Source organism: Somniosus microcephalus, chromosome 18 (assembly GCF_052327205.1).
Source record: "Somniosus microcephalus isolate GS21.2 chromosome 18, FLI_Smic_1.0, whole genome shotgun sequence".
Classification (NCBI taxonomy): domain Eukaryota; kingdom Metazoa; phylum Chordata; class Chondrichthyes; order Squaliformes; family Somniosidae; genus Somniosus; species Somniosus microcephalus.
Window position 1 is genome coordinate 30,046,645 of NC_141004.1, and position 19,458 is coordinate 30,066,102.

At 45.4% G+C, this 19,458-nt stretch overlaps 1 protein-coding gene across 2 annotated transcripts in view; it reads right to left on the minus strand.

The window, feature by feature from the left end:
* Nucleotides 1-19,458, minus strand: part of plxna2 (plexin A2) — a 566,368-nt gene that overhangs the window by 487,787 nt on the left and 59,123 nt on the right. For both annotated transcript variants that reach the window (XM_086011309.1, XM_086011311.1), the window contains exon 2: nt 3,165-3,258. The gene's annotated coding sequence lies outside the window, so the exon portion shown is untranslated. The remainder of the gene's footprint in view (nt 1-3,164; nt 3,259-19,458) is intronic.

A 19,458-nucleotide genomic window follows, 5' to 3' on the forward strand; every position in this document is an offset into this window, starting at 1 on the left:
AGTGACAGATCGCTTCTGTAACCTCACCTGTAGCTACCATCTGTTTTAGCCTAAAGGAGAGTCACTGGAGAGCCTGGTTGCAAGAGCTCACCTTTGTACAGTGATTGTCAGTGCTTGCAGCACCTCAATGTTGTCACTGAAAAAAATCATCTGTCATAAAGATATGATGGTGGCTCCTTTAAGAAAACCGGCAGATGACATAGCAACTGACGTCATCTGACACCGGCTTTCTCTTAATTGGTCGGCAAGCCCGCAGGGCAGGCTTAACGAGGCCAATTTACGCAAAATAGCGTCTGTGTGTCAGACATCACTGGGGGCGGGACTAGAACATGAAAAACAGCAGTCCCGCCCCCAACGTGCCTCTTCAGGTAAGCTCCCAGAAAATTAGTTCAAATCCCACCGTGGAGATTTGTGAACTTGAGTTCAATAAATCTGGTCATTTGTGAAATGGAATCAAGATAGAAAATGACCATTTAAGCTCTCTGATTGTACTAAAAACCCAAATGTTCTCTAATGTCCTTCAAGCAAGGGAACCCGCTGTCCTTACCTGGTCTGGCCTACATGTGACATGGGATTTTACACCTGGTTTAGTCCCACTGCAGTGGGGAGGTGTATATCTTTTTTGCCTGACTAACGATGCACCTGTGACCTCAGTGCGTGGTCTGCACAGACTCAGTCGCCCCTTTACCACCAGTTGGCTGCAGTTCAGGTATATTGAACTTCTATAAGGGGACCAGCTGGAATATACAGCTTCTGTGACCCTTACCCCTCCAATGCCAGTATAATGGCACATTATACTGGTAAACCTATCAGTGCTAATATAGAAATGGAAAAAGACAGGAATACTGTACATCATAGAATCAGACGTTTACAGCACAGAAGGAGGCCATTCAACCCATCGTGTCCGCGCCAGCCAAAGTTATCCAGCCTAATCCCACTTTCCAGCTCTTGGTCCATTGCCCTGTAGGTTACGGCACTTCAAGTGCATATCCAAGTACTTTTTAAATGCGATGAGCATTTCTGCCTCTGCCACTTTCTCAGGCAGGGAGTTCCAGACCCCCCTACCACCCTCTGGGTGAAAAAAGTTCTCAACTCCCCACTAATCCTTCTACCAATTACTTTATATCTATGCCCTTGGTTATTGACCTCTCTGCTAAGGGAACTAGGTCCTTCCTAATTTGTATCCTCCGCACGTGTGGAGCATTAACACCACCAGCACAGACTAGTTGGGCCGAATGGCCTTTTTCTGTGCTGTATCTAAACGGATTGTTCTGTCTGTCTATCTGTCTGTCCTTCTGTCTGTCTGTCCTCGGGTGTGCGTCTGTCCGGCTATGCGCTCGAAAATTATACAGCTTATCTACGCGCGCGTTACCTCCAAAGAAAGCTTACGCTTCCGGGACGCTCGTAAGCGTATTTACTTTTCGGTCGGACGAAAATTGTTCGCGCCTTAAGCAAAAAACCTTCAAAATTAAACTCATTATCTGCTACTTAGCATTGATTGACTGACGTCAAGGTTCGACCAATCCTGTGCCGTCACGATTGACCAATCCTACAGTACGGTCCCCTGATGGTTGGCCAATCGGTGTGTGTGTGTGTGGGCGGGACTAATCGTTTTCATCTCAGGGATCTGGCAGCCATTGTTTCACTGCCATTACTTCAGCTTCCAGCTCAAACTACTTTGATCATCCAACTTTGAAAAAGTTAGTATCTCTTTTAAAAATAACAAGATTTACCAAAAACATTTTATAAGTACTTTCACTTTCATCTTTCAAGGCATTAAAAAGGTAGAAATGTTGCCCGGCAGCAGATTCACAGAGGGACACAGACAGGGCCCAAAGCCTGGCACTCGATTTAAACCGCCCGGCCCAAAACAGCCCTGGCAAAGCCGGGCTCCCCCCAGCTAGTATTCTATATAAGACCAGAGAAGCAAGCTTCTCGAGAGGTTTGTAATACAAACTGACATCTGGCAAATATACATTGGAGTTGTATACTTGGATCAGATACAATGTAACAAACCACTTTCCATTCACTCACATGTAAAATTCCTGATCCAAGTATAAAATATGCTTAAACCTCAGACTAATTCCAAGGAATTTCAAGATTTAGTTTCAAATTTTCACAGCTCCTGCGCTTTGATGCTTAATCAACCAAGCTGAGCATTAGATGTCAGGAAGAGGTTAGATACTGTATTATTAACCCTATACCAAAATAAATATTTAAAAAAGGTCAATAATAAAAACATTTTTTTTTCCACGGTTTGCTTTTTTTGTCATTGTCTCTCTTCTATTATAAATCCACTTTTCTTGTATTTCTAATATATTGTAGCCTATCTTCACTGTTTGAATATAACACTTACCTCCACTCCTGAGCCTCCCAAAGGATACCAAAATCCTTCAGGAGGTGGGACCCACATCATTCAAAATCGGGTTCTGATTGACTGGAAACAAACTTCAAACCCTGGTTTTCCCATCAATCAAGGCTCAGGAGTTGAAAGATTGACCAGGTCGTCACACAGATAGGACCAGGTCAAACTCTCAACGTCACCTTTATAGAGCAAGTTTACGGCACCAATCAATCAGCAAATTATCTTGCCCACAGCAAAAATGCACCATAAAGATGACATGTTGTCAGTACATGGGAGTTAAACTGGCTCGCCTTGAACATTTACGCAAAATACAGCCATTTCCTAAACTGTAATTAGAGATGTTACAGTTTAAGTTGTTTGGCAAAGAACTGCTTAAATATAACTCCTGAAAGAATGATTAAATGATCAGAGTACAAAGATCTCCGATTGATATTCTAACTACAGCACTTTTTTTTTTTTTTTATAAACTCAACTAGATATGGGTTATTTCTTTATTTGACTGTAGTGAACCTTGTTCAAATAAGACAAAAAGAAAATACTGCAGATGCTGGAAATCTGAAATAAAAACAGAAAATGCTGGAGATACTCAGCAGGTCAGGCAGCATCTGTGAAGAGAGAAACAGAGTTAACGTTTCAGGTCGATGACCTATCGTCAGAACGTGGTCATCGCCCTGAAACGTTAACTCTGTTTCTCTCTTCACAGTTGCTGCCTGACCTAATGAGTATCTCCAGCATTTTCTGTTCTTCAAATAAGGTTTGACAGTAGGTTTGTACACTTTTGATTGGATGAAATACTTACAGTAAACAGCACTTTTAAACTCCAGGTTTTAGAAGGTCACGTGAAGGATTCCTATTTTGCTACCATAATGGTATGCAAATCAACGATTGGCATCCTAAAGATAAAAGGTAAAATAATTTCACAATGTGAAAGGCATGATGGAAAGAAAACAATCTCAACTCACACAAATATTTAACAATCTGGTTAGGACAGTCATCCAGTTAAATGCTGTAGTCAGGACAAGTTTTATTTTCTTCTCGTGCACCAATTTGACCTGGTTATTAGTGTTGTGCCAAGAAGCTGCACAGCCAGAGTCCTTAGCCGGATATATTCCAAACAGGTCAACTGTACTGGTGTCGAAATATGCAATTACCATCCCAATTCTGTCTGGGTTGCTAGATTGTCTCTGGCAAAAAATCAAGACCTTTCCTCTGTGCGGCCATGCCTTCAGCTGCCTCGGCCCCAAGCTCTGGAATTCCCTCCCTAAACCTCTCCGCCTCTCTACTTCTTTAAGGCGCTCCTTAAATCCTACCTCTTTGACCAAGCTTTTGGTCACCAGTCCCAATATCGCCTTATGTGGCTCAGTGTCAAATTCTGTTTGCTAATCGCTCCTGTGAAGCACCGTGGGACGTTCTACTACAATAAAAGGTGCTATATAAATGCAAGTTGTTGTTGTTGTTATAGATTCTTGTTATATGGCACAACCAAATGACTAGTTATGTGGTGGTTGTAACAAAATGACCAGCTACTGTAACCAAACAATTTCATCCTAAAGAAAGAGGTCTATTTAAATTAAAGACTTTTATTCACATTATCTCTGGCGTTTCTGAAAACTGTTGTTTTGCGTTTCGGGTATAAACCTAAATAAAAGAAATGCAGCCGGTGTAACCACTTAAAATACACTACAAAATATAAAGGCCCACTCTGATTTGGTCCTGCCAAAGTACTTTCCAATCCCCAGTTTGCCCCTCTGTCAACGTCATCCAAATACTGTAGTGGCCAACTGCAGCTGTAGAGATCAGTTAGTATAGAATAGGCACGGCTTTTGCTTTTAAGCCTAAAGCAGCAACAATTTGCATTTAGATAGTGCCTTTAACATAGAAAAGTAACCCAAGGTGGTTCAAAGAGGGAGAAATAAAAAGGAAGAGCTGCCAAGCTGTGGTGGAATAGTCAAGAGAAAGAACTGAAAGCTTGATTGAAATGGTGGGTATTAAGTAGACTAATGTAGAAAGAGAAGATGGTGAGGCTCAGGGAGGCACTTCTAGAGAGTGAGGCTGAGGCCCTGAAAGCTCTGCCATCAATGGTGGAGCAAAGGAAGAAGGAATACACACAGAGGCAAAGTTGAAGGATTGAAGGATGGGGGTGAAAGGTTGAAGGAGACGGCAAAGGTAAGGTTGGGTGATTCTGGGAAGGGATTTAAAGAGGTCAAAGAATTTAAACTCAATGTATTGAAAATCAGGAAGCCATTGTAGATCGGCATGGTTAGGGGTGATAGCAAGCTGGACAGGATACAGGCAGCGGAGTCTGAGAAGCCAACAAGGAGGAGGTTATAAAACTCTGAATACAGGTGATGTAAGAGTGGATAAGGGTTTGGGTGATAATGTGGGTGAGTTAAGAACAGAGGCAGATAATGTTGCACAGGTGGAAGTAAGCAGTCTTGAGGATGGACATGAAGTGATTCAGCCTGAGTAAGTGGCTGGAAAGAATAAATCAAATCAATGACAAGGGAGCAGAGGTCATGGCAGGGCACATAAAAATGACAGCTTCAGTCTACTCAACTTTCTGTTGGAGGAGATTTGCGCTCGTCCACGTTTAATGTCAATTGGTAGTCTGACAACACAGAGGTGGTCACAAGTTCAAATGGTGAAGCAGAAGAACAGGGTGTCATCAGCACCCATAGGCCACTGAAAGGCACACAAAGATGAGAGTGCGAAAGCCTTGTGGAACTTGAAAGATGGCAGCGGAGGGGCAAACTATTCCTGGCGATACTGTGGCTCTTTTGGCACAGGAAGCAGAACCACAAGGGAGCAGTCTGATGGAGCTAGAGAGTAAAGGTTTGGTTCAGTGGGGAGGATTGGCCATGTTGAACGCTGCAGAGAAATAAGGAGGACAAGGAGGGACAACACATCATTATGGTAATTGCAGAGGATGTCATTTGCGACTTTAGCTAAGGCACATACAGTTGAGAGCAGGGCAGAAGCAAATGGTTTTGAGAGAAAATGTGACACATTTACAGGACCTTTGAGAGGGGCAGCAGGTGAATAGAAAAGAGCAGATGGATCAAATATGGGTTTGCTTTTGAGAAGGGGGTGATGGCGGTTTTGAAAAGGAGACAGATGGTCCCTGAGCAAAGAGAGCCATTATCTGTGTCAGCAAGCATAGGAACTAGGAAAGATAATTGAGTGGTTATGGGTTGGGTGGGGAGAGATCAAGGGAGCAGCAGGTGGGTTTAATGGATCAGGGGTAGGTTATTTTTTTAAGTCCGATTGGTGGTTACAAGGGGGTGGGGTGCGGTGGAAGAGAGGCAGCAGAGGAACTGCACAGATGGATTCAATCTTGGAGATGAGGAAATCCATGAGTATTCACACATGGCGTTGGAGGTAATGGTTTGGGCCATACATGAAGAGGAGGAGCTGTGGTTATCCTTGCTCTTGGAGCTTCAACTATGGCTAGTGAGTTTTGCAAGGTTCTGATGGATGGGAGAGATTCCCGGGGTTTATAGTGGCTCAGGATCAGGGTTGCATCAGCTAGTGGCAGCTTAGGGTCCAGGCAGGTCAAGGCGATAGCAACAATATTTCCCATGATAATATTGAGAACACCTTTTGGGCAAACCGCGCCCCTCAGTCACAAAAGCTGGTTTTCTATGGTCACAAGCAGCCAGCTTTAAATTTCAAAAGTGCTTTTTAAAATGTATTAAGTTATATGCTTTTGAAAGCGTTTAAGAAACATCAATATCGCTTTGTGCAGCAACCCCGGGGGGGGGGGTGGGGGGGGCGGGATGAAGAGGCAGAAATGGAATCAGCAATGTTAGCACAACACTGAGCAGTCCCCAAGTTGTAGATGAGTTCGGATGACAGCGAGCACTGCAGTGCCTCCTACCTTGGTGAACAAAGCTGAAGGACTCGAGCAGAAGGCAAGGAAAACCAATTCAGAGAGGCTGAAAGCTTCAAGTAAAAACATTACGGAAGGCACTCAAAGCTACAAAGGATGATTTTATACCGTAAGCTAGTTTAATCATAATATTGTGAAATATGTATTTATGACTATGCTACAAACCTTATTTCCAACATTATTACATATGTCGTCAGCTGGAAGAAGAAAATAACAGCAGCTAAAATAAAAACATTCTTTTTTTTTGTTGAGCGTTTTGATTGATGCAGCTTTCCCCCCCCCACCCCCCCAAGTCTGAATAACCAGAAGTGCACACATAATAATGTGTGCCTTTTAATAATATTACTAGTAGCTCTCCCCTAGTGTTACTGGCAGACAGTAGAAGATACACAGGATGTAGCTGGGGCGGTTCAACAGTGAGGTGGCACAGTCTTCCCAAAGATGTCGTGGTGGTGCAGCGTACTGTGACAACATTGGTCTGGTGTGGGCAAGGTAGAAATTGCACGTTTGCATGTGCAAGTGCGTTTGAGGGAGAGCATGTGCGCATGTAAGCAAAGGCAGTTTCTGATGCGCTATGTGGCACGTATGACAGGATGTGCGCTCTACATAACTTATTTTTAAAAACTTTTCTTTTCCTTCTGTCTGCCCCTCCCATTTCATGCCTTTTTAACTTTGTAGTGCAGACATAATTGTACTGATCTTCAGATTTTCTTTTTCATTTCACTGACAGATCTCCAATGGCATTGTTCAAGGCGAGTTGGAGGACACATTGCTTTAGGACAATAGGTGTGTTTATGCCATGTAGGGGATGATGGAGTCTATGTGTGTCTCTCAGTTTAAAATACTTTCCGAAGTTTGTAGAGTATTTATAATTCAAACACCAACTAAAGCCAACAGTTGCCTATCATTTTTTTCTCTGTCTCTTTTACAGACACAGGACCTAGTTTAAAAAAACATTTATGTGGTAAAAGCTTTTTAAAATTTGTGCCTCTAGTTTTTCTTCAAATAATTTTGTAAAACAGCCAGATAGATTTTGTCAGACGAGAGCGAAGCATTGACAAATGTCAGAAGAATGCTCTGATGAAAGGTTGTCGACCTGGAACGTTAACTCCATTTTTCTCTCTCCACAGATGCTGCCTGACCTGCTGAGTATTTTCAGCATTTTCTCTTTTTTTTTTAAATATTACATGTTCATTATGTTTGAAACCTTAACGGATGAGTGAAAAAAATTGAATGGAAATATTTTCAAAATGATTCCCCTCTCTTTTCTAAAAAATCTGCATCGAGTCCCATCATGCGATACATTTGCATTGAGCCAATCAGATGGAAGAACTTTGAAGGTGCGACAAGTTTCAAACTTAGGCAATTAGATGCAACTGTGACACAGAAATTTATGTACAACAGCTGAAGTGTGTGATGGATGCCTAGAAAACAAGTGACTATACTTTAAAATTAATTAGCTATGACCCGTTTTTGGGATGTCCTGAGGGTGTGAAAGGCACTGTGTAAACAGAAGGTCTTTCTTCACTTTGCATCCAAGTGTGAAGCCCAAAATGTGAAGGACAAGAAGTAGGCATTAGACATACTTTAAAAAAGATATACATATTTTAATACATTAGGCACAATTGCGCAATCAAGCTCATAAATCTCGGCAATGCAGCCAGACAAAAACCAAGTGCCAACAGGGCACATTCAGAACCCTGCAGACCAAATGCAGAGACTTATGATAGGTCTCTAGTTAAGCCCAGGAAAACCGTATTTATAGTTTTAAAAAAGTACAGGAATGCATTAAGTTATTGCCAGTTTCTTAATGCTGCCACCCACATTTGAAGTCATAAGGGTAGATTTTCCCGAACCTGTCGGGAAGGCGGCAGGACTTCCTTTCGGGTTTTTGACCCGCCTACTTTGACGTCCGGCCAATCCGCGCAATTTTCCCTTGATTGACCTTGTTGAGCCCGCCCAGCAGGCTCAGCAGGCCAATTAAGGGCCACCCGGCAACAGGTGACATCACAGACTGCAATTTCATCTGTCAAGAGTTCTTGACAGATGAAATATCAGTGTTTCACAGCTGTTTGAAGCGGTCAAACACTGACAGTCTGAGTTCTGACATGAGTCATTCTGCACTGACTCAGTTAGAACTCTCAGCAGCACTCAAAGCTGAAGGCTGTCACTTTTCACAGATTGCAGCCGTTCAGCTTTAAGTACCGGCTGAGTGATGCGCTCCTGACGGCTATAGGAAGAAAGGCTGTGAAGATAAGTACAGGTAAGTAAAAGTTCTTTACACACTTTAGACACACCAAACACACTTACCTTTGCACTCATGCACCCATCACTCACCTGAGCGCCAACATCGTGACCCCTCCAACTCCTTCAACCCGATGGCCCGCCTGTTCTAACCCGTCGGGGAAAACCACACAAAGGGATTAGGGTAAAAACTGCCTGTTAACTACCTGTTGGGTTTTGGGCGGGATGGTGTCGGGACCCCCAAATTTGAGATTTCCCTCCCCCCCCCCACCACATGCCTGAAACCCCGCCTGACGGCTCCATGAAAATCTAGCCCATAGTTTTGACTGGTCAAGTTGTATTTTCGCACCATCAGTCTCAAAAGCTGCCTTTTAATTGGCCAAATTGTACTCAGAATGGAGAAGTACAAGATGCAGGGGTGTGGTTATAATCCCTTTCATAAAGCTGACAAGCTACAGCATGGCTTCAGTTGCTTTCTCATCTCGCCGAAGCCTACTTGGCCATCTAATAATCGTATGTTTTTCTTTTACCCAGAGAGCGGTTAGAATGCAGAACTCACCACCACAAGGAGTAGTTGAGGTGAATAGCATAGATGCATTTAAGGGGAAGCTAGATAAGTTTATGAGAGAGAAAGCAATAGAAGGAATAACAACAGAAAACGTTGGAAAAACTCAGCAGGCCAGGCAACATCCGTAGAGAGAAAGAGTCAACGTTTCAGGTCGAAACCCTTCTTCAGAACAGAAGCAACAGAAGGATATGCTGATGGGATTAGATGAAAATGGGTGGGAGGAGGCTTTTGTGGAGCATAAACACCAGCATAGACCTGTTGGGCCGAATGGCCAGTTTCTGTGTTGTAAATTCAATGTAATTCTATGTCATTACTACCACCTCAGTGGGGAAGTAACCTGAATGTCTACCTGCCAAGACTGAGAAAGTGAAGAGTGATTACCCATTACTCCAATTCCCAAAAATGTCCTGTGATCTCTCAAATGCTTTGTCCTATCATTGCTAAATATTAACCACACAGGCAACAGAAGGTTCACTTTGTGCAACGCGAGGCAGGCCATTCCACTCCCTCCCTGGGAGAAAACAACCATCATTGTGGGAAGTCAAAAAAACAATCACATCATCTGACTGAAGGTCAAATTTTAGGTCCCAGAATGGTCTGGCACGGCGCAGTATCCTTCATCAATTGGCCAGCAAATACACCAGAAATCATGCTCAGAGATGGGTGCTGGGTCTCAATCACCAGCACCAGACAGAAGTCGTCTCTATCCTGGAGCAGTAACTACTCTTCCACCTCATTCTCTGCAGCTCACTACTCACAGCCTGATCCCAGCAGGCAGCATTCAAGGATGTTGATGCAGTCAAGTGTTAAAATAATAGTGGAGGTACAAGAACACACCGTATTTCATTCTTTGCAATTTAAATTAAGAGCTTTACAGAAGCATTTTTAAAAAATCAATGGCAAAAGAAACAGGTCCTTCTGTTCAATTTTTAAAATATTTTTGTTCAGTGGAAAGTCCTGACAACATCAGAGAACTAGCTTTAAGAACTTACTGAACCCCATAGGGTAAATGAGCTGGAACGGCGGCTGCAGTCACTGCTGTGCATCTGCGAAGCTGAGAGCTACGTAGATAGCATGTTTTGTGTTAAGTCCGTGAATGATTGAACGGACTAGCAGGAGAGAAACAAACAGAACTTCACTGGTGAAAGGCATAAACAACTTTATCCAACAGAGGCTCTCTAGCGCCTTTTATACAGGGGTGGTCACTGCCGGTATTGCAGTCTGAGACCAGTTATTCTCTTAAAGGTACATACACAACAATTCCTCCCCTTTTAGATAAACAGTACATAACATTCATTTAACGCTAATGATAACGAATTACAATCACAATTACTGTTGCTAGATACATTGGTTAAGTTTAAGCAATTATAAGTTCAGTCTTCGAGGAGGCTTCCTGATTCTGTCTGGATAACGCCTCTTTGGGGTATCAGGTTCTTCTGGCAATGTTGAGTCGGAATCAATGTCGTTGTTTGGTTCATCTGCTTCCAATATTACCGGTTCTGCGGTAGCTGCAATTGGAACATCGATTTCATTACCAGGTGTATCAGATCGTGGTGTGGAGTTGACGTTGTCCAGTGACTCTAGAATCTGGTCAACATGGCGTCTTACAATGCTCTCCCCAACGTCCACAGTATACATGAGAGGTCCTTGTCGTGTACAAATCGTTCCTGGCTGCCATTTCTCAGTGCGGTAGTCCCGGGCCAAAACTGGTTGACCTATCTTAAAACTCCTGGTCGGCCTTTCATTCATATTCTGAAACTGCCTGTTCTCCACATCTCTTCGGACGTTTGGCTTAACCAAATCCAAGCGGCATCGTAGTCTTCGATTGAAGAACATCATGGCTGGAGTTTGGTTGGTAACCGCATGTGTCGCATTCCGGTAGGCAAACAAGAAGTTGTCCACCTTGTGTTGTAGGGGTATATCTTCATTACACATTGCCTTGATAGCCTTCTTGAATGTTTGGACAAACCGCTCGGCCAATCCATTAGTGGCTGGATGATATGGGGCAGATGTGTAATGCTTAACACCATTGTTCTTTAAGAACCTCCGGAACTCTTCAGACACAAACTGTGGTCCATTGTCAGAGCAAATCTGTTCAGGCAGCCCATTCCTGGCGAATATGGTTCGTAAAACTGCGATAGTTTTTTCCGTGGTGGTTGAGGACATTTTTATTACCTCTGGCCACTTTGAATGTGCATCCACCGCAATTAAAAACATCGAGTCCATGAAGGGACCAGCAAAATCAATGTGCACCCTTTGCCATGGAGATGAGGGCCACTCCCATGGATGCAGAGGAGCTTGTGGTGGGGCGTTTTGGACCTTCTGGCATCCTGCACAGCTCTTGGTCATCTCTTCGATTTCTCTATCGATTCCCGGCCACCGCACAAACGCTCTGGCTAAGCTTTTCATTTTTACCCCACCCAGATGACCCTCATGAAGCTCATTGAGCACTCTATCCGTCAACATAGGTGGAATTACTACTCTGGATCCACACATCAAGGTTCCTCTGCACACTGACAGCTGTTCTCTTCTTGATGAAAATGCTGGCAGCAGTGGTTCGCCATGTGCTGGTCATCCCTTCACCATTAAATCATAGACCCGTGATAGTGTCGGGTCATTCCGTGTTTCCTTTTCTATGTTTGCATTCGTCACAGGGAGACATTCGACTATGGTCGAGTGGAATAACTCCATTGGATCCACTGCAAGGTCTTCTTCTTCCACTGTCGGCAACGGTAGACGTGACAATCCATCAGCATTTCCATGCTGTTTAGTTCCCCTGTACTCGATGTCATATTGGTGTGCCCCTAGGAAAAGGGACCATCTCTGCAGCCGTTGTGCTGTCATTATCGGTACGCCCTTCTGAGGGTTGAAAATGGAGACAAGAGGTTGATGATCGGTTAGTAGAGTAAATTTTTGACCGTGCAGATAGTGATTGAACTTCTTCACCCCCCACACTAGGCTGAGGGCCTCTCTGTCAATCTGGGCGTAGTTACGCTCGGCAGAAGTTAACGAGCGTGACGCAAAAGCTATCGGCCTCTCCAAACCATCAAGGAATTTATGTGACAGTACCGCCCCAATGCCGTAGGGAGACGCATCACACGCCAGCCTGATTGGCAGTGCTGGGTTGTAGTGAGCCAATACTTCCTTCGAAGTGATTAAGTCCTTACTCGTCTGAAAAGCACATTTACAATCATCGCTCCATTTCCATGCTACCCCAGTGGATGCAGAATTGTCGACAAATTCGGCAAAAACTTATGATAGTAATTCACCAACCCGAGGAATGACCTCAGTTGCGACACATTTTCAGGCGCTGGGGCCTTAACAACCGCTTCAATTTTGTCAGGGGACTTATGTAACCCCTCTTCATCAATCACGTGGCCACAGTACGATATCTGTTTCTTAAAAAATTCGCACTTGGGGCGGTTGGCTCGCAGCCCATGTTCCCGTAGTCTAGTGAGCACCTGTTCTAGGTTGTTAAGGTGTTCACTGTCATCTTCACCTGTTACAAGGATGTCGTCCAAGTAACACTGGGTCCCCGGAATCCCTTGCAGGACTTGTTCCATCGCTCTTTGCCATATCGCCAGAGCCGATGCTACTCCGAATACCAATCGATGATACTGGTAAAGACCTTTGTGAGTGTTTATCGTGAGATACTTTCTAGAGGACTCTTCAACCTCCATCTGCAAATATGCTTGTGCTAGGTCAATTTTTGTACAACGCTTCCCTCCAGACAGTGAGGCGAAGATGTCTTCTATCCTTGGAAGAGGATATTGTACTGTGTGAAGGACAGGGTTCACCATCACCTTGAAATCCCCACAGATGCGAATCTTCCTTGGCTCTCTGGACTTATTGCTTAACGTTTTCTTCATGACAGGAACGATGGGTGTCGCCCACTCGCTCCAGTCGACCTTAAACAACACGCCCGCCTTCTCCAGATTCTCCAGCTCTGCCTCGACGGCTGGGCGAATTGCATATGGTGCCGGTCTCGCTTTGAAAAACTTGGGAACTGCATTCTCTTCTATTTTTATCGAGGCGGTTACGCCTTTAAGCGTGCCCAGTTCTTGTTGAAATACCTCTTTGGCGTTAGCCAGGATTGTTGACAATCGTCCAGGAGTGACGTCTTCATCTTTTTTACCGTCCACCGTCATTGCATGAATGGAATGCCAATCTAAGTTTATCTTCCTGATCCATTCCCGTCCCAATAATGGTGGTCCACCATTTGGCAGTATGTAGAGATACAATTTCTGTATTTTCTTGCCATTGTATTAGACAGGCACCCTTATTTTTCCTCTGGGGTATACTTTTTGCCCCGTATACGTCGTCAAGACGATGGATGTCTCTCTCAAGGGTATGTGTGAAAATAGCCGCTCGTAGTCTCGTCGATGGGCAGCATGGTGGCATAGCGGTTAGCACTGTTGCCTCACAGCGCCAGGGACCCGGGTTCAAATCCGGCCTCGGGTGACTGTGTGGAGTTTGCACATTCTCCCCGTGTTTGCATGGGTTTTCTCCGGGTGCTCCGGTTTCCTCCCACAGTCCAAAGATGTGCGGGTTAGGTTGATTGGCCATGATAAAAAAAATTGGCCCTTAGTGTTAGGGGGGGATTAAATATGTGGGGTTACGGGGATCGGGCTTGGGTGGGATGGCAGTCGGTTTAGGGACCGGGTGCTAGGGTTTGGATGATCAGCCATGATCTCGTTGAATGGCGGAGCAGGCTCGAAGGGCCGAATGGCCTACTCCTGCTACTAGTTTCTATGTTTCTATGATTCATGACGGTTAGCGCTGATCCTGTATCCAATTCCATTTTAACTTGGGACCCTGCTATCGTGAGAGTGACCCAAATGGTTCGGTGATCCTCTTTTGCGATTACATTGTGAAGTTTGAGACAGCTTAGTCTTCTGTTTCCGGATTCAGTATCGCTCATCTGGTCTTCGGAACTACTGTCCGTCATCTTTTGTACTTTCTTGTACGGTTCCTTAGTAGCCTTTTTGTTGTCGCTGGTCTTCTTCCCAGACCTACAAACTCGTGCAATGTGTCCAATCTTTCCACATTGTCTGCATATTTTGTCTTTGGACCAGCAGTCCTTCTGGTCATGGTTAGTTCTGCCGCAGCGATAACATTTTGCAAATCCCCGTGTCATTTCGTGGGTGCCATATTCCTGTGGTTTTTGTTGAATTTCTGCAGCTCCCCTGGCTGCTGCTTCATACGATATTGCCACGCTGAAAGCCTTATCTAGCGTCAGCTCTTTTTCTGAGAGTAACTTCTTCTGTGTTCCTTCACTCAGGAGTCCACAGACAAATTTGTCCCGTAGGGTATCTGCCAGTCCTGCTCCAAACTGGCAGTGCTTTGATAGCTTGCGTAGTTCCGTAAGATACTCAGCATTGCTCTCATCTTTGTGCTGAGTTCTCCTGTGGAATTTAAATCTTTCTATCAACAGCGGTGCATTTAAATTAAAGGGTAAGTCATGCCAGGAGAGCCCAGCCCCATGATGTGCTCCTCTTGCTCCATGTGGGAATTCAGGGACACTGCCCCTGGTGACCACGTGTGCAGGAAATGCATCCATCTGCAGCTACTAGCAGACCGCATTGAGGCGCTGGAGATGCGGGTGGATGGGTTGTGGAGCATTCACGATGCCGAGAGGGTCGTGGATAGCACGTTTAGTGAGTTGGTCACACCGCAGGGAAGGGCTGCGCAGGAAGATAGGAAATGGGTGACCACCTGGCGGGGCAATAGAAGCAGGCAGGGAGTGCAGGAGACCCCTGTGACCATTCCCCTCTCAAACAAGTATACCGCTTTGGATACTGTTGAGGGGGATGACTCACCAGGGGAAGGCAGCAGCAGCCAACTTCCTGGCACTGGGGGTGCTCCTGCTGCCCAGGAAGGGGGGAAAAAGAGTGGGAGAGCAATAGTGGTAGGGGATTCTATAGTAAGGGGAACAGATAGGCGTTTCTGTGGCCGTAGACATGAATCCAGGATGGTTTGTTGCCTCCCTGGTGCCAGGGTCAAGGATATCACTGAGCGGCTGCAGGGCATTCTGGAGGGGGAGGGTGAACAGCCAGAGGTCGTGGTCCACATTGGTACCAACGACATAGGTAAAAAGAGGGATGAGGTCCTGCAGCAAGAATTTAGGGAGCTAGGTGAAGGATTAAAGAGCAGGACCTCAAAGGTTGTAATCTCTGGATTACTCCCAGTGCCACGTGCTAGTGGGTATAGGAATAGGAAGATAGAACAGATGAATGCGTGGCTAAAGGGATGGTGCAGGGGGGAGGGCTTTAGTTTCCTGGATCACTGGGTCTGCTTCTGGGAAAGGTGGGACTTGTACAAGTCGGACGGTTTACACCTGAACCAGAGGGGAACCAATATCCTTGCGGGGAGGTTTGCTAGCACTGCTGGGGGGGGTTTAAACTAACTTGGCAGGGGGATGGGGTACAGAGTGGAGCTATAGTAGGGGGTGATTTATAGCCAAATACAGAGGAAAAAACAAGTCAGCTGGGAAGGCAGAGCAAATATGTGAAGGCAAAAGGGAATATGGCAGGGCTGGAAGGCATATATTTTAATGCAAGGAGTCTTACAAATAAGGTGGATGAACTGAAGTTGTTGTTGAACACATGGGAGTACGATATTGTTGCTATCACGGAGACATGGTTGAGGGAGGGTCAGGACTGGCAGCTCAATATTCCAGGGTATAGAATCTTCAGGCGAGACAGAGGGGGGTGTAAAAGGGGAGGGGGTGTTGCAATATTAATTAAGGAGTCAATTACTGCTGTAAGGAGGGACGATATATTAGTGGGTTCCTCTAATGAGGCCATATGGGTAGAACTTAAAAACAAAAAGGGGGCAAGCACTTTGCTGGGAGTGTACTATAGGCCCCCAAAGAGTCAGGGGGAGATAGAGGAACAGATATCTAGGCAAATCTCAGAGAAGTGTGAAAATAATAGGGTAATAATAGTGGGGGATTTCAACTTCCCCAATATAAATTGGGATAGTCAGAGTGTGAAAGGCTTAGAGGGTGCAGAATTCTTAAAGTGCATCCAGGAGAGCTTTTTGAGCCAACATGTAGAAAGTCCTACAAGAGAGGGGGCGGTACTGGACCTAATTCTGGGGAATGTAGCCGGGCAAGTGGTGGAAGTATCAGTAGGAGAGCATTTTGGCGACAGTGACCATAATTCAGTGAGATTTAAGGTGGTCATGGAAAAAGACAAAGACGGCCCGGAAATAAGAGTACTAAATTGGGGGAAGGCCGATTTTAATATGATAAGGCAGGATCTGGCCAAAGTGGACTGGGAGCAGCTACTTATAGGAAAATCCACATCAAAACAGTGGGAGACTTTCAGAAGGGAAATAGAGAGAGTACAACGCCAACATGTTCCTGTAAAGGTTAAGGGTGGGACCAACAAGCAAAGGGAACCTTGGATGACAAGGGATATACAAAAATGCATTAGAAATAAAAGGGGAGCTTTTGGCAGTTACAAAAGACTAAAGACGGAAGAAGCCCTAGAGGAGTATAAAAAGTGCAGGGGCATACTTAAAAAAGAAATTAGGAGGGCGAGGAGGGGCCATGAAATAACACTGGCGAGCAAAATAAAGGAAAATCCTAAGATGTTTTATAAGTATATTAAGGGCAAGAGGATAACCAGGGAAAGGGTAGGGCCCATTAGGGACCAAAGTGGCAATCTGTGTGTAGAGCCAGATGATGTAGGCGGGGTTTTAAATGAATTTTTTGCATCTGTGTTCACTATGGAGAAAGACGATGCAGACATAGAAATCGGGCAAGGGGGCTGTGACATACTTGAACATATTAGCATCGAGAGGGAGGAGGTGCTAGCGGTTTTAGCAGGCCAAAAAGTGGATAAATCCCCAGGCCCGGACGAGATGTATCCCAGGCTGCTGTGGGAGGCAAAGGAGGAGATTGCAGGGGCTCTGACACAAATTTTCAGAACCTCTCTGGCCACAGGGGATGTACCAGAGGACTGGAGAACAGCTAACGTAGTACCATTATTCAAGAAGGGTAGCAGGGATAAACCAGGGAATTACAGGCCAGTGAGCCTAACATCTGTGGTAGGGAAATTATTGGAAAAAATTCTGAGGGACAAAATTAGTCTACACTTGGAGAGGCAAGGATTAATCGGGGATAGTCAGCATGGCTTTGTCAAGGGTAAATCATGTCTGACAAATCTGATTGAATTTTTCGAGGGGTGACTAGGGGGGTGGATGAGGGAAATGCTGTGGATGTGGTTTACATGGACTTCAGTAAAGCTTTTGACAAAGTCCCGCATAGGAGACTGGTCAAGAAGGTAAGAGCCCATGGGATCCAGGGTGCCTTGGCGCGTTGGATCCTAAACTGGCTGAGTGGCAGGAGGCAGAGGGTGATGGTCGAAGGTTGCTTTTGTGACTGGAAGCCTGTGTCCAGTGGGGTACCTCAGGGATCGGTGCTGGGTCCCCTTGTTGTTTGTGATCTACATAAATGATTTGGATGAGAATGTGAAAGGTATGATCAGTAAGTTCGCAGATGACACGAAAATTGGTGGGGTGGTAAATTGCGAGGAGGAAAGCCTCAGGCTACAGGACGATATAAACGGGTTGGTCAGATGGGCGGAAAAGTGGCAAATAGAATTTAACCCTGAAAAGTGCGAGGTGATGCATTTTGGACGGACAAATAAGGCAAGGGAATACACAATGAGTGGTAGGACCCTAGGAAGTACAGAGGGTCAGAGGGACCTTGGTGTACATGTACATAGATCCCTGAAGGCAGCGGAACAGGTAGATAAGGTGGTTAAAAAGGCATATGGGATACTTGCCTTCATTAGCCGAGGCATAGAATATAAGAGCAGGGAGGTTATGATGGAGCTGTACAAAACGCTGGTGAGGCCACAGCTGGAGTACTGTGTGCAGTTCTGGTCGCCTCACTATAGGAAGGATGTGATTGCCTTGGAGTGGGTGCAGAGAAGATTCACCAGGATGTTACCTGGGATGGAGCGCCTCAGCTATGAAGAAAGACTAAACAGGCTGGGGTTGTTTTCCTTGGAGCAAAGAAGGCTGAGGGGGGACCTGATTGAGGTGTACAAAATGATGAGGGGCATAGATAGGGTAGACAAAGAGGAACTTTTCCCCTTAGTAGGGGGGTCAATAACAAGGGGGCATAGATTCAGGGCAAGGGGCAGGAGATTTAGAGGGGATTTGAGGAGGAACTTTTTCACCCAGAGGGTGGTTGGAATGTGGAACTCACTGCCTAAAAGGGTGGTAGAGGCAGGAACCCTCAACATTCAAGAAGCATTTGGATGAGCACTTGAAATGCCATTGCATACAAGGCTATGGACCAAATGCTGGAAAATGGGATTAGACTGGACAGGGATGGATGGGCGGCGCAGACACGATGGGCCGAAGGGCCTCTTTCTGTGCTGTAAAACTCTATGACGGTTTAAGTGCTCCTGTAGAACAGCAACAATTTCGTTAAAACTCTTCGCCTTCGGTTTGGCTGGAGTAATCAGGTCCCGCAATAGGCCGTACGTTCTAGCGCCCATTAAGTTTAACAATACCGATGTCTTTTTTCCCTCCGCTATATCGTTTGCCTCGAAATATACTTCTACTCTTTCTACATATGTGGTCCAGTCCTCCAATGTATTATCAAAAGCAGTGATACAGCCAGTCTTCGGCATCTTGCAAATCTAAAATGGCGCTTCCTGCGCTTTGCTTTCTTCTCCGATTTAACAAAATAGCGCCTCCCGCGCTTTTCCTTCTTCCCCGCTGTTGTTAGCGCTGCTTTCCACGGTTTCCTGCGCGTTAAATATTAATTCATTTTCTTTTATCTTCCTGTCGTGGAGCGGACCCTCTGGGACACTTCCCTCCCTCTTCGGAGGACCGAACGCTGCCCAGCTTCGAAACACCGGCCACGCCCTGTATGCTCCACCCTCTCGCTCTCTCCTTGCTTCCCGACTCGCTGCCCGGCCCCGTTGCAGCCCAGGAAGGATCAGAGCACTACCTGCCACCAGCCCCATTAGCTGGGAAACCACGGACCGAGGAACCCAGCCTGGCTCTGGACAGTCTCTCCTGCAAGTTTTGAAATCGATGATTGACGGTCGACGCCCGTTTCTCAAGTTTCAATGGCCTATTTTTTTAATTTTTTTTTCTTTCTTCTGGCTCCGACCTTCAACACGTCGTCGGAGCTGCTGCTGAGTTGCAGGTAAGTTCGTTTCTAACTCGTCGCCAGTGTTAAGTCCGTGAATGATTGAGACACGGACTAGCAGGAGAGAAACAAACAGAACTTTACTGGTGAAAGGCATAAACGAATCTAACCAACAGAGGCTCTCTAGCGCCTTTTATACAGGGGTGGTCACTGCCGGTATTGCAGTCTGAGACCAGTTATTCTCTTAAAAGGTACATACACAACATTTTGGG